The sequence below is a fragment of the Zonotrichia leucophrys genome, chromosome Z, assembly GCF_028769735.1.
Source record: "Zonotrichia leucophrys gambelii isolate GWCS_2022_RI chromosome Z, RI_Zleu_2.0, whole genome shotgun sequence".
NCBI lineage: Eukaryota > Metazoa > Chordata > Aves > Passeriformes > Passerellidae > Zonotrichia > Zonotrichia leucophrys.
This window is the reverse complement of record NC_088200.1, coordinates 64,247,824-64,261,046: the sequence shown is the minus strand read 5'-3', so window position 1 is coordinate 64,261,046 and position 13,223 is coordinate 64,247,824. Positions and strand designations below refer to the sequence as shown.

The window sequence follows — 13,223 nt, the reverse complement described above, 5'->3', positions numbered from 1 at the left end:
TACCCACAGTCTCTACAGTGGAGGTTTTGTCTGGTGTCCTAATTCCAAACCTTCTCTTCTGTTAGCCCAAGGCTTCGTGCTTTTCTTCTTGCCAATTGTGCTTTTCTCACAATTCCTGTTGTGGTGGCTTATCTTATGGGAAAATCCTTCTTTGACAGCATTCTGAAATAGTTAATTGTGCTCTTGCACCTTATGAAAAGGGAGCTGTGAAAGTGGGTGCTGGATGCAGGAAGGTACTGCTCTACATGACTGCTCTGCCATTATCCCTGCTGGATGGTCATGATAAATCAAGACTTTTTTTTTTTCTGCCATCACATAAGATTTTGACTCTTGGTTTAGAAGAAAATAACAGCAAAGCCCAGAACCTGTGCTGCTGGACCCTTGTGGAAAACTACAACAAAACTACAATTTCTAAACTAATTTTTAAAAATTCTTTCTTTAAGTAGTGCAAAACCAATGAAGAACAATGAAATCTGAAATAGATTGCTGTTGGGAGAAGGTGGTTAAAAGGAAGAGCCAGGCACTAGGAAGCCAAAGGGAATGGATTGTTTTCTTTCCATCTGATTTCTACTGAACTGAAAGTAGACTGAGACAGCACTTTTTCCATTAGAAGATTTTCAAGACTGCATGCTGAAGTCAGAAACCTGTCACACATTTATTGCAGACTAGTTCACTGAAACATGTCGATCAAATCTCAGTGATTCCATGGTGGTTCATTGAACTCAGCCTTTTCAGGAAACTGCAAAAGCTGCAAAACCTAGGCTGTGGTTTCCTGGAGTTCTACTTTGAACTGCGCTGGGATTTTTCTCTCCATCCCTGCTGTGTAATTTCATTTTTCAAAACCTGTAGAAGTGGTACAGACTGGGAAACAGCATTGAAAAGCTAAACAGAAATGCATAAAGAACACTTGATTTCTGATGACTGAAGCCCTAAAGCAGATAGCCTTCCAGAAGTAATGGGTTAAAACATGGAATGAGAAGCATGTAAAGAAGGGCCTAGCACTAGAACACACGGAGAAAGCACAGCACTAGGAAAACAGAGCAATAAATTAGATAAAAGGTAGAGCATCATGACAGGGGAAGAGGTAGGTATAGGAGAAACTAATAAGCTAAGCAGGTTTAGAGCCAGCAATGTCAAAACGACCCTAAGGATTTTGCCAAGCCATGGGATCTAAGCCAGGTACACCGGGAATTGACCAAATTAGGAAAAGAGTTCAAAAGTTTAAAGAGGAAGACTCATCGGAAAGACCCCGTCTATGATGAAGGCAACAGGAACGACCACCTGAAAATTCCCCAAAAGAGATGTCTCCACCTACGCTCCGCCCACGCTCCGCCTACACCACACCCCATATGAATATGCATGATTATGTATCTGATCTGATGTAATCCTATACCCAAAATTGTATATAAGGCTTGCTTTTGCTATGTGAACTCAGAAATCCATTTTGTGATTTCTCCGACGCGTCGCTAATAAAAATACCTCCTGCTTAATTGACTTAAGCTGAGTCTGATTAGGCAGTCACTCTGCCTGTTTGGGGCAAAATTTGGCATCATTTCTGGCACCCCAGATGGGACAACCAGACGGGAGAGCAGACCCTTGAGCGTCCTCCGGAGCTGGGTCCGGGGCCGGGACCCTCGGGCGCCCCTGACAGATTTTTGTCAGAAGAGACTCCCCCCCGGACCAGCGCTCTTCGGTGGACGAGGGGTTTCCTGCATCTCCTGCTCCAATTAAGAGGTATTTTAATTGTTTATTGCATATTGAATTTGGAACAAAGCGCTTTAATTGGGGAAACGGGGACTAGACGTAGTCGCCCGACGGGAGCCATAGGGACGCCTTGGCATAATCCCATTTGGTATTGGGGTTTGAGTCCCCATTTGGTATTGGATTTGGTATTGGGGTTTGAGTCCCCATTTGGTATTGGGGTTTGAGTCCCCATTTGGTATTGGGGTTTGAATCCCCATTTGGTATTGGGGTTTGAGTCCCCATTTGGTATTGGATTTGGTATTGGGGTTTGAGTCCCCATTTGGTATTGGGGTTCGAGTCCCCGCTTGGTATCGGGGTTTAAATCCCCATTTGGAATCAGAGTATTTGTTAAAAGAGTAAAAAAAAAAAAAAAAAAAAAAAAAAAAAAAAAAAAAAAAAAAAAAGGAAAGGAAAAGAGTATTTGTTAAAAGGGTATATGTTTTTCTTTAATGTTGTTGTCTTGTCTGAATTTTTAAAAGCATTGTTGCTTTGTTTGAATTTCTAAACTACGCCTGAGAACGTATCCAGCCAGGTCCGGGACCTTGTCCAATTTTTCCCTTTCCCTGATAAAGTTTTGAAGAGATACATTTGTGCTACACCTTTGTTTAACTGTTATGTTATTTGCAAGAATCTCGTAAAGGATTCGGTATTTTGTGTTAACTGTAACCTTTTGTGTGTAAGAATTTATTGTGATATCATCTGCAAACTGTACCTTAGTTTACAGCTGTTTTACGGGTGTGTAATAGCCCGAAGTTGACCAGTATCGGTACTATACGGTTTGCCAGCGACATCTCGAGGTAAAGCGGTGTACTCTGATAAACCGGAAAGGTAGGACGTTTTGAATAAATGAGTGTGGGTATGAGTGAGAGTGAATGAGACGCAGCATCGCTGCGAAGCGAGAGGGGAGTCCCGCTCCGCATTTCCTGTTCTTCGCGAGAAGCCAGGTCGGAAAAGGACAAAGCGATTGGAAATTGTGTGTATGAAGTGTTAAAATAAACTGATATATAGTGCCTGCGAGAAAGAGACTAAACCGAAAATACAGACGCAGGGAATAGCCATGGGAGGCCAACAAAGTAAGGACGTAAACATGAAAACCCCCTTAGGATGTATCCTAAAGCATTGGAAGGACTTGGGAGGAATTCCGGGGGGAAACATAAGTAAAAAGGCACTCCTTAAATATTGTACACAGTGGTGGCCATTATACAAGTTAGATGATAATGAGAAATGGCCGCCGGAGAGAACCACTAATTATAACACTATTTTACAACTGATGCTTTTCCTCCGCCGACTCAATAAATGGGATGAAGTAATATACGCAGACATGTTTTTCACCCTAAGGAATAAACCTGAGTGGCAAAAGGAATGTGGAATTAATGTAGCCCCTCAGGACCCCCTAGTATTGGCTTTGGAAAGAGATAAGAAAGGTCCGAAGTCAAAGGACCGTTGCTGTGATGCATGCAGTATTGGACAGCAGTGTCGGACAGCAGTGTCTCAAGTTAACAAGGAGAGATAGTAGAAAGGAGAGCGAAATAAGCTTGTGAGAATACCATCCATTCGCTCCAGGGCGAGAAAGACCCCTTCCCAGACCAAAAGAAGAACAAGGAGATCCTAGCCCATTAAAGGAATTGGAGCAGTGGTGGAAATCTAAGTTTGGATACAGTCCTCAGAAGCTAGACAACGGCTGGGAGGAGGGTAGCCCATCAAAATCGGGGATTAGCGAGGGAAAGGGCAGCCCTCAGGAACTAGGTAGCCCACAGGGGTCGGGGAGCTATGTTGACAGCCCACCCAGACTGGAACTCGAAAGGGAAGAAGGCAGTCCGTCGGGAGTAGAGAGCCGGGGGGAGACACGCAGCCCGCCCGAGCTTAGTCCATACGGGGATAGTAACACATCCAGAAATGGGGGTGACTGTAGAATGGAAACTAGCACACCAAGGACTGGTGTTTGCAGAATGGAAACCAGCACACCAAAGGCTGGGGACAAGAACGACTCATTGGGGGGCGACGTCCCTGAATTAAAATATAGTAAGGGGAGTGGTAATGTGACATGCGAAAAGGAGACAGAGAACAACTCGCAGAGATTGAGTATAATAATACAGATAGAGGATAAAAGAGATGGGAAAGCAGCAGAGGAGAGGGGTAGTAGCCCGGGGCAGGATAAGGGTCGACAGATATTAGGGGGACGACAGACCCAGGACGGGAGTCGGACGGACTGTGTAATAGAGATGGGAGGTGAAAATGAGGAACTGGACATAGAGGCACAGGAAGAGGACCCCGGGGCAAGGACCAGTCACTCGTATTATACCAGATCTGTGGCACAGAGAGAAACAAAGCAAAGAGAAGAGGAGAATCATACGATAGCTCCTCTCCGACAAATTATGCCAATGGTAGGGGAAAAGACTAGAGTAAAGGTGCCGTTCTCGACAAGTGATTTGAACAATTGGAGGGATGAAGCAAAAAATTTTAGGAGAAATCCAGAGGGAGTAGCAAAGAGATTTGAACTAATGGCCAAGAATTTAGATATTGATTGGGAGGATATAGAAGTGATGCTGTCGGAGCTGACAGATACAGAAAGGGAGCTTGTGTTGGAGACAAGGAGACAACATGCTCAAGTGTTACCGGGGAGAATAGAAGATAATTTTCCCAGCAGTAAACCAGAATGGGACCCAGGTAACGCAGATCATTATCAACGGTTAGTGCAGTATAGGAAACTGATAGCGATGGGCTTGCGTAATGCAATCCCTAAGGCTATCAACTGGTCAGTGCTATACAACATCAGGCAGGGAAAGGATGAGACCCCATCGGAGTTCTTGGACAGACTCAGGGCGGCAATGAGACAATACACACCCCTAGACCCGGCAACGGAAGAAGGGAAACAGCACTTGCTAGGGTTAATGATGGGACAGAGTAACCCAGACATCAGGAAGAAGTTACAAAAGCTTGAGCACCCAGCAAACAAAAATCTAGAGATACTGCTGAATGAGGCATGGAAGGTATACAATAATAGAGAAGTTGAGGAGAAGAAAAAGGAGGACAGGAGGATAGCTCGAGTAGTGGCTGTAGCAGTGGCAGCTCAGAGGACAGGTCACTCGGAACCTGGAACTAAAGGAAGAGGTAGAGGCAACCCAATAGGAGGCAGGGGGAGGTTCCAACCCCACCCAACTAGAGTAGAGCCAAATCAGTGTGCTTACTGCCTACAGATGGGACACTGGAAGCAAGAATGCCCCCGACTAAGGGAAAGGGTGATGGTCACCACTACTACCACACATCAGGATAGCGAATGAGGGGGACCGGTGGGCCGTACCCTAGCAGACCCACTAGTTAAAATGGAGCTAGGGGAAGGTAAAAGGGAATTGAACTTTTTGATTGACACGGGAGCAACCTTTTCGGTTTTAAATCAGGAATTGGTACCTAAAAGTGATGAATTTGTACAAGTTGTGGGAGCAACGGGCCAACCAGAAAAGGCTTACTTTTTGAAACCTATTAAATATAAAATTGGGAAACAAATGGGAATTCACCAGTTCCTGTATTTACCAAATTCGCCAAAGCCCTTATTGGGAAGAGACCTATTGGAAAACCTGGGAGCCATAATAAAGTTCAACAAGGACAAATTGGAATTTCAAGTAAACGATGAACAACTGATTACAGCCCTAAGCCTAACAATCAGTTGTGTAGAACCCAAACCTGAGAACCACAATTTCGAGCGAATCCTGAGCAAGACTTATCCATTGGTATGGGCTACGGATATACCTGGAAAATCAAAACGAGCGACACCGATTGTTGTCGAACTTAAGGTCGGGGCAAGACCGGTGGTGAGAAAACAATACCCTCTGAGGATAGAAGACAGAAAAAGAATTGAGCCCATAATCAAAAGGTTTTTAGAACTGGGGTTATTGGTAGAATGTGAATCGGATTTTAATACACCGATCTTGCCAGTAAAGAAACCTAATGGAACGTATAGGCTCGTTCAGGATCTGAGGGCAGTAAACGAAATAACCAAGACATTGCACCCGGTGGTTGCTAATCCATATACGCTTTTAACTAGGCTAAAGGATAGCCTGGCCTGGTTCACCGTATTAGATTTGAAAGACGCATTCTTCTGCCTTCCCTTAGCCCCCGAGAGTCAAAGGATTTTTGCCTTTGAGTGGGAATCAGTAGATAGGGGGAGAAAGACCCAACTTACCTGGACACGGTTGCCCCAAGGCTGGTCTAACTCGCCCACGATCTTTGGGAATCAGTTAGCCAAAGAATTAGAACAATGGGAAGGGCCGCCGGGAGATGGCGCTCTCCTGCAGTACGTAGATGACCTCCTAATAGCGACAGTGACGGAAGAAGAATGCATTGAATGGACTATTTCCTTGTTGAATTTCCTGGGTTTAAGTGGATATCGAGTCTCTCAACAGAAAGCACAACTGGTGCAAAAGGAAGTGGTGTACCTGGGATACGAAATCTCCAGAAGACAGCGATCCCTAGGAGCAGCCAGGAAAGAGGCCATCTGCCAGATGCCCAAACCAGAGACGGTGAGAGACCTGCGCGCCTTTCTGGGGATGACAGGTTGGTGCCGGCTATGGATCTACCAGTATGGGATACTCGCTAAACCATTGTATGATTTGCTAAAAGAAACCAAGAATGTCCTAGTTTGGACTCCCGAGGCAGAAGGGGCCTTTAAGAGGCTGAAGCGGGAGCTGATGAGAGCACCAGCCTTAGGTCTCCCAGATGTGTCAAAACCATTCTGGCTATTTTCCCATGAGCGGCAAGGGATGGCCCTAGGAGTACTGGCACAGCAGTTGGGACCACACAAGAGAGCTGTGGCCTACTTCTCCAAGCGATTGGATGAAGTAAGTAAAGGATGGCCAGGCTGTCTGAGGGCAGTGGCCGCAGTGATAATTAACATAGAAGAGGCCAGGAAGTTTACGCTGGGCCAAAAGGTGACTGTGTTAGTATCCACACTGTGTCAGCTGTGCTGGAACAGAAAGGCAACCATTGGTTGTCGCCTTCCAGATTTTTAAAGTACCAGGCCATCCTGGCTGAATCAGATGATGTAACCATTCAGATAACTAATATTGTGAACCCAGCTTCATTCTTAGAAGGAAGAGCTCCAGCAGAACCCATCGAACATGACTGCCTGGAAACAATTGAAGCCGTCTACTCCAGTCGCCCAGATCTCAAAGAAGAGCCGTTCGAAGACGCAGACAACTGGTTTTCAGATGGCAGCAGCTTCGTGAGGCAAGGAGTAAGAATGGCTGGCTATGCAGTCACCACTACAGAGAAGGTAATTGAGTCAAACCCCCTGCCTGCAGGGACTTCATCTCAAAAAGCAGAGCTGATAGCCCTGACCCGAGCCCTGGAATTAGCAGAGAACATGCAAATTAATATATGGACAGACTCTAAATATGCCTTTTCTGTCGTACATGCTCATGGAGCCATCTGGAAAGAAAGAGGACTGTTGACTACACAAGGAAAAACAGTCAAACATGCAGAAGAGGTTCTGCGACTGCTGGAGGCGGTCCAACTCCCAACACAGGTGGCCATAATGCATTGCAAGGGGCACTTGAAAGGCAATACTATTCCAGAAATAGGGAACAGGAAGGCAGATACAGAAGCTAAATTGGCGGCCATAAGAAATAGGGAAGCGGAAATAGCGGCCCTAATACCAGGAGAACTGGATATCAATATCCAGCCAGATTACCAGGAATCAGATCATAGGTAGATTCAAAGGAATAAGGGCAAAATACTAGAAAATGGTTGGGGTCGATTAGAAACAGGACAGTTAGTGATACCAGGAAACGTGATGTGGCAGTTTGTGAAGGCAGAACATGAAAAGGCCCATTGGGGCCTAGATTCGCTTTACCAATATTTGCAGACCAGAATAGCAGGACCAAAATTATTTACTACTATAAAACACGTTACGTCCCAGTGTGAACGGTGTCTGAGGAACAACCCAAACACAGGAACCAAAGTACACCTAAGAGCTATAAACCGAGGTAAATTCCCAGGTGAGATATGGCAAATTGATTTTTCTGAACTCCCAAGAAAAGGGGGGTTTCGGTACCTGTTGGTATTAACTGACACATTTTCTGGGTGGCCTGAAGCATTCCCCTGTAGGACAAATAAGGAAAGAGAGGTAACTAGAGTACTGTTGAATGAAATTATTCCACGGTTTAGAGTACCGAAGAGCATTTCTTCGGATAGAGGTACACATTTCTGTGCAAAAGTAGTGAAAGCAATAAGCAAAGCATTACAAATCAATTGGCAATTGCACACGCCCTACCGTCCACAGGCCAGTGGGCAAGTAGAAAAGATGAATCATCTTATCAAACAGCAAATTGCTAAAATATGCCAAGAGACTAATTTGCAGTGGTATCAAGCTTTGCCTATTGCTCTGCTGAGATTAAGAGTCAAGCCAAGATCGAAGGAAAAGTTAAGTCCTTTTGAAATTCTATATGGTAGACCTTATGCTATGCAAGCTGTAAATAGAGATGTCATAGACCAGATTGGTAATCAATACATTTACGATTATGTAATTGCGGTGGAGAAACAGTTTGATAAGAATGCTGCTGTGATGATAGAGCACCAACCTAAGCAACCGGATTGCAAATTGCATCCGTTTAACCCCGGTGATTGAGTGTATGTTAAGAATCTTTTAAGAAAACCCCTACAAGAAAAGTGGGAGGGACCTTTCCAAGTGCTGCTGACTACCTTCACCGCGGTTCAGATCAAGGAACGACCTACGTGGATCCACTATTCACGGGTCAAGAGAGCTCCAGAAAACAAACAAGAGGAGATTAAACCTGCCCTAGATGTACAGACTTCTGAGTCAGCTGTCTCCGCAGGATCACGTGAGAATCCAACATAAACTAACATTGACTTTGCCAAAACCTTTATCTCTCATAGCAGAATTTAATGCCGAAGCTAGAGCTGCATTGCGTAGCACACCAATACAGTGGACAGGGTGGGTTGAAACATACAGTCAACAAGGACCTGACCCACAGGACCCTATTCACGATCAGCCGTGTTTTGGGTGTGGAGAAAGAAATTGTGTGAGACTAATTGGATTTCTTTGTGGAGGTTGCGATAGAAAATTTTGGAACGTACAAAGTCGTTTACTGGACCTCCAATGTTATGAGTGTAGCTGCAAAGAAGCAAGGGAAAATGACGACTATTTGGCCTTAGAGAAATTCGCCAATAGGCCCATTTTAGAGGCTAGGGAATTGTTTGAAGCTCCCGAACAAATTGTATTAGGGGGGGGCCATTGGAAAGTACACCGCTGGTTACAATATTGTTTGAAACTTAGTCGTTCTAAGGTTTTATCGACCCGTTGCTATTCTTCTGTCCCACGACATCCACTAACAAGTGACCAAATTGGACCCTTTAAAAAACAAAGAGATTTAGACACTGAACTAGAAAAGGCTATTTTACGAGTAGAACAAATTCACATCAAGCAACGAGAACGCCAAAAGAAACAAAATTGACAGCCAGACATTAGACCCCGACTCCACCCCAAACCTTTACAACTCTGATCATTGGACTCTCGATAAGTATAGCTCTTCCCCAAGACTCTTCCCCAATAGACCCATAGTCTCATGCACATCAGTGTATCCACCGGAATTAGGAATGAGCGGACCCTATTTCGAAGTTTATGCCTTACTTTAACAATCAGCCATATGCAAGGGAAGTATAGGATCAGCCCTCCATGATAGCATACAAGGGAGACCAAATCCAAATTGGGTGTCGAGAGCTTAACCCAGCAGGAGAAAGAGAAGGAAAAACAAGGCGGCTGGTATTAACGATTCAACCCTCGATGCCAGCCTCTAAACAAAACCTAATTACCTTTAGTCTAGTGAAAATGGGCAAGCCTATTGCCTGGACTCAACAAAAGGGCCCAATTTCATGTCAGTGGAGCGACTTCAGGGAAGATCCACCTGGATCACAACCCAAAACTCGGTGATTTATAGAGAAGATTCACTTGGGGAGCTACACCCTCAAAACATAACCTATGACCCCTCACCCCCTTCCCATTCTCCGGGAAAAATTGTAGCATCTAGTGGTCCTGAGGGAGGAAAAGCACTGTGTGAGATGGCATTTAGATTGGATCAGTCAATGACGTTCACATGTGAAAGAGAGTTGAAAACACTGGACAGGGTTTTAGCTCCCTCGGGCGTGCTCTCGGGCGTGCTGTCGAATATAAGATACAATTACCAGGAGACTGATCCCATTGTATCCAGATCTAGACTTGCCTCAAGAAACCACCCTACCAGTAGAGTGTAAAGCAGTACACAACCTAACCTTTATAGGGCCTCAGGTGATAAGAAAATCTAACGAACTAAAATTATTGTTAGACCCCACTTATTCCCTGAAAAAGGTGCAAATGAACATTCACACCGATATTACTTATTTGCAAAAGGATTGCCGACCATTTATACAGCAAAGCCTTAAGGGATGGAATGCATGGCTAGCGACAAGGTCTCATCACAGAAAAACAAAAAGAGATCTAAGTGGGTAGATTGGCACCAGATTTAGCATAGTAAACACAATAGATCAAAAGGTATTAGTAAACAAATTAAGTACCGTCACATCGAGCTTAGGAAAGCTTAAGGTGCCTCTCAGTACATCCATGCTTACATTAGCTGAAACACAATCGCTAGTGGTGAAATTACTAACCATGGTAGCAAACCATACTGCAGAGGATTTTGTAAAGCTCACTGACTACACAGGGGAACTCAGCAGAGACGTTGCACTCGCTATCCAATGCTCTCAGACGCAACAATGGGTAAAAATCAGTAGCGGCAGGAATAATGAGAGAAAGAACGTCAGGTATATTACCTCAAGAAATAAGGGAAACAATATTAAAGGACAATCACACTACACAATTTGAGAGGGACCATCAGGCTTGGTGGCAACTAGTGAACTTCACCTATGAGCCTCAACAAGAACAACATTGAAGCTTATGTCCTCACCATTAGTGCGGCAGAAGAAAGAGCTATTTTTCCATCTCACTCTAAGGACAACACCCCAAGAAGTCGTTGTTAGGCCAATAAACCATAACGTCTGGGCCAGTTATGATTACACCAAAAATAAGTGGCAATCGATTAGCACAGAAGCGTGCATCCCTAGAGGACAATTAGGCTTGTTTGCGAAAATGCTGTGGTAGAACCCAAAAAGATTTATGCTTAGATGCTGAAAATAGTGTATGTACCTTAGAAATGCTTCCACATGATAGAACCCAATCACAATTTTAAACTATATAGGAAATGGGTGTGCTTGCGTAAGGACAGCTTGTGACAACGTCACTATAGATAATTGCCTAGAAGAGACTAACAATACTAACTTTTGTGTATGCAACTTTACCAAGATCATAGGTTGTGATTTTCATTACACTGTCCAATAACTACCCAACAGCTAGTTAACGCAAATTTCAACCTATATCAAGAGATACCGAAATTACAAATAGGGAATGGACGTCAAAATTCTCAAAGCAATGCTTGCACACCCTGAAGTAAAGAAATTGGTGCAAAAGGTGAATCAAACAACTAGACGAACAGATGGCAGGTAGAACACAATTCAGAAAAGATAAAGAATGTCCTGACCGAAGTAGAACAAGTAGGCCAGCATCACTGGTGGGACATCTTTACAGGATACTCCCCAACAGCTACACAGGTCTTCCATTACCTGGTGCACCCAATGCTAGTAGTAATTGTAGCTTTGTTATTACTAACTCTTACAAACATTTGTTTGTGGTGGAGATTAAGGAGCATAATGAAGAGGACCCAAATGATTTGAGCAATGGTACGAACCTATCAGCGTCCTGTAGGACCAGAACTTGACGAAAGAATTCGTAAGTTACAAGAAAAAGGGGGGAAATGAAGCCCTAAAGCAGATAGCCTTCCAGAAGTAATGGGTTAAAACATGGATGAGAAGCATGTAAAGAAGGCCTAGCACTAGAACACACGGAGAAAAGCACAGCACTAGGAAAACAGAGCAATAAATTAGATAAAAGGTTTGAGCATCATGACAGGGGAAGAGGTAGGTATAGGAGAAACTAATAAGCTAAGCAGGTTTAGAGCCAGCAATGTCAAAACGACCCTAAGGATTTTGCCAAGCCACGGGATCTAAGCCAGGTACACGGGAATTGACCAAATTAGGAAAGAGTTCAAAAGTTTAAAGAGGAAGACTCATCGGAAAGACCCCGTCTATGATGAAGGCAACAGGAACGACCACCTGAAAATTCCCCAAAAGAGATGTCTCCACCTACGCTCCGCCCACGCTCCGCCTACACCACACCCATATGAATATGCATGATTATGTATCTGATCTGATGTAATCCTATACCCAAATTGTATATAAGCTTGCTTTTGCTATGTGAACTCAGAAATCCATTTTGTGATTTCTCCGACGCGTCGCTAATAAAAATACCTCCGCTTAATTGACTTAAGCTGAGTCTGATTAGGCAGTCACTCTGCCTGTTTTGGGGCAAAATTTGGCATCATGACAGGGACACACCCAGCAGGGCAGAGTTCAGTTGCTTTGTTAAATCTGTGGGTTGCCTCTTTTGGAGGTTGACCTTGCAAATTCCAAGTTGGGTTCAACCTGGAGGCAGGTTTGGAGTGTGCAGATGCCTCTTGCAAGTGGTGGTGTGCTTGTAGAGACAGGTGCTTTGAGATGGTCTTTCCACATTTCTTCTGGACATAGACACGTGTTGGAGATTTTTTCAGGGATGGCCTAGAAGGCAGCTGTGAGGAGCAGGTTCTCACAGCCTGTTTCTGTGAACAGCAGAGGTTCTCAAGTTATTTTTAATTACAAGTAAAGGTGACAAACATGAAGGCCTTGAGAGCCTTGCACACCAGAGTTCTCAGGCAGCTTTCTCATAACAAGTGGATGTTCTATCTTTAGCTGTTTTGGGAAAGCAAGAATAATTTTGAGAACCCAAATCTTGGTATTGGAAACATAAGGAGGGGTTGGTATGTTATCTCTGACCTATTGTGAGCTCAGATTTTGCAATATGCATGAAGTGAATTAACACTGTTATAAAAGGTGCCTGATTGATGAATAAAGTGGAGTCGATGGCTGACCAATGCAAGGTGGGTCGTCTCCCTTCCAACTTCAATAGACACGGTACCTGCAAACCTTGGGATGCCTTTGGAAAGATCTCTGCTTGAATCTATAAACTCATGTGAGCAGCATTCTTCAGGAGCCAGTTCCCAAATTCTGCCCAGCTTTTTTTCCAGTGAAGGAAATTCTGTTCTGTGTTTCAAGTTGCGGCTTAGGCTGAAGCTTTCTTGTGGACTGAGGCATGAGAGCAAACGCACTTTTGGAAATGAAATGCTCACAGCAAAGCTGTTCTTCCAAGTTGTGTTGAATGTACAGTGATTATTGGTATTTCTGTCCAGTTTTATTACCGCTATTACACTTCCTTTTATTCTTCTGCTATCCAACTAAAATCAACAAAAGCAAGTGGAACATCACACAACAGCTCTTTCCTCAAG

The 13,223-nt window shown here is 44.1% G+C and overlaps 1 protein-coding gene across 1 annotated transcript in view; it reads left to right on the top strand.

The window, feature by feature from the left end:
* LSM5 (LSM5 homolog, U6 small nuclear RNA and mRNA degradation associated) overlaps positions 1-13,223 on the top strand; it is a 65,862-nt gene that overhangs the window by 10,796 nt on the left and 41,843 nt on the right. The gene's annotated exons all lie outside the window — the stretch shown is intronic.